Source organism: Neltuma alba, unplaced genomic scaffold (assembly GCF_004799145.2).
Source record: "Neltuma alba isolate B1F8T4 unplaced genomic scaffold, ASM479914v2 tig00000201_pilon, whole genome shotgun sequence".
NCBI lineage: Eukaryota > Viridiplantae > Streptophyta > Magnoliopsida > Fabales > Fabaceae > Neltuma > Neltuma alba.
The window spans coordinates 606,922-609,452 of NW_021631957.1; the positions used below are offsets into that span (position 1 = coordinate 606,922).

A 2,531-nucleotide genomic window follows, 5' to 3' on the forward strand; every position below is an offset into this window, starting at 1 on the left:
TTTTATGAATAATATATCGAATCGTGGTGGGACTTTTTGAGATTTCATTTAATTTATTGGTTTATTGGAAATTTGTATATCTTCTTTTGATATATAACTAAACAAGTGTGCTTTTGATACATATTTTATCATATTATGTAGGGAATTTATTGTCAAGATCTCGAAAGATATGAAAGATCTCCCTCCAAGTCGTACATACGACTTTCATCGAATACGGCTTTCCACAGAATTCTATATGTATCTATGAGATCGAGTATGAACTGTTCCCTGGGATTGGCTTTGGGCCTTTCCTGTGCAGCTTAGGTGGAGGGCGAAGAAGGGTCTCTTAACGCCTTCTTTTTTCTTCTCATCGGAGTTATTTCACAAAGACTTGCCTATTTGTAATGTATCTGAGATTTCTTTTGGCTAGTTCTACCCCTCAATTTCCCTAGACTAGACTTTTGTTTCTTGAACAGTTCTTTCAAAAAATGAATCCGCCTGATTTATGAGTAATAAGATAATTCATGACTTGGGGGGGTTTAAGAATAGAAAGGAATAACCGAATTGAGTTAATGGATTTACCTAGGTCAAGAGACCAATAAATGATTTTTATATTTGAATTAGATCCGCTCTTCATAGACAAACTTGGGATTTGCGATCCTAGGTAAGATCGGTTCAGGATCATGGTTTGCTATACACCTTATATATTGATACCTCTTTGAAAGCTTTAGGGTGCGTGTTAATGCAAGAAGAAAAAGGTTGTTGCTTATGCTTCTAGACAGTTGAGACCATAGGAGGAGAATTACCTAACTCATGACTTAGAACTAGCAGTAGTGGTATTTTTATTGAAGATATAGAGACACTACCTATATGGTTCACAATTTGATGTTTATAGTGACCATAAGAGTTTGAAACATCTTGTGGATCAAAAGTAGCTCAATAATCAACAGAGAAGGTGGATGGAGTTCCTAAAAGACTAGATTTCCAACTGAAGTATCATCCCGGTAAAGTGAATGTTATTGCTAATGCTTTAAGTAGGAAAATTGTTCATATATTTTAGCTGAGTCTCTATGAGAACTAGTTGTTAGAGAGGTTGAAGGACACTGATATGTTAGCTGATATGGATACTATTTTGCAAGCCATACTAGTTGAGAATGAATTCTCGAAGGAGATCAAGATAGCTCAGTTGGAAGATGACTATTTATTAAAGATTAGGGAAGAATTAGAAGAAGGAGAAGTAATTTTGAAGTTGGCAAAGATGGTATTTTGAGATTCAAAGATAGAATTTCCATCCCTAATAATGAAAAATCCAAGCAATACATCTTAGAGAAAGCTCATCAGAGTAGATATACCATACATCCAGGGATCACCAAGTTATACAATGATTTAAAGCAGAATTATTGGTGGCCTAGAATGAAGAAAGATGTGACAGAGTTTGTCTTTCATTGTTTGACTAGTCAAAAATTAAAATTTGAGCATCAAAAGTTGCTAAGGTTAATTCAAAATCTAGAGACACCAAAATAGAAATGGGATAGCATATCAATAGATTCTATTATGGGGCTTCTAAGGGCCCTTAGTAAACATGATGCAATTTGGGTGATTATTGATTGTTTGACCAAATCCACTCATTTCCTGCCCATTCAAGCTACTTATACAATGGACCAATATGCTCGATTATACATTAATGAGTTGTCAGCTTGCATAATGTGCTAGAGAGCATTATCTCTGACAGAGTTCTAAAGTTCACATCAAGTTTTTAGAGAACTTTACACCAAACTATGGGTTCTAGGTTGAAATACAGTATAACTTGTCATCCACAAACTCATAGATAATGTGATAACCATTCTTTCAAAACTTAGATTAAATCGAACAATTTATTTGAAAGATTAATCATGATAGAAAAAAAAGAAACCTTAAAATTTTAAAATCACTATCATAGTTAAAAGAAATAAACTTATATTACGAGCGATATCAATCATTAACTTGGGCCTTGGACTTTCAAAGTCCAGAAATATCATTCAACCATTAGCCCAAACCAAACTCACACTTTCAAACATACAAACTAATAAATCATTTCAATATAAGCTATGGAGTTCATGAGCCAAAAGTTAACATTTTAAAAGGATGTCACATGCAGAGTCTTAGCAGTATCTGGCCTTCTAACGGCCCTCTCATATCAGATAGTAGTAATTAAAAGTATTAATTTACAACATTAGAGTGGATGAGGCCTATGTGGCAATATATAATAAATCGGCACATATAACAAAAGCACAGAAGCTATACAAGCTATAATAGCACACTATGCCTCTGAAGCCTTCCCTGATGGATTACTACCTGTAGATAAAAACCACAAGGTGAGACAAAAGCCTCAGCAACCAACTTTCCAACTCATCATACATACTAATACGTACTCGTGAGGTGTCAAGTGAGACAGTTATTAATTCTCAAGAAATATAGATATATCCATAGAAATATAATTTCAATCATTCAAACCCTCACTATAGGGGCTAATACACAAGCTACATAAGTCTACCCCTTACTATGAGAGATCA

At 34.3% G+C, this 2,531-nt stretch overlaps 1 long non-coding RNA gene across 1 annotated transcript; it reads right to left on the minus strand.

Annotated features, from left to right (window-relative positions):
- Positions 1 to 2,264, minus strand: LOC114756398 (uncharacterized). Its single transcript, XR_003741452.1, has 3 exons — positions 2,252 to 2,264; positions 2,016 to 2,019; positions 1 to 80 (listed from the first exon to the last, which is right to left on the minus strand). It is a non-coding gene; the product is annotated as an uncharacterized LOC114756398 (long non-coding RNA).
- Positions 2,265 to 2,531: the final 267 nt, after the last annotated feature.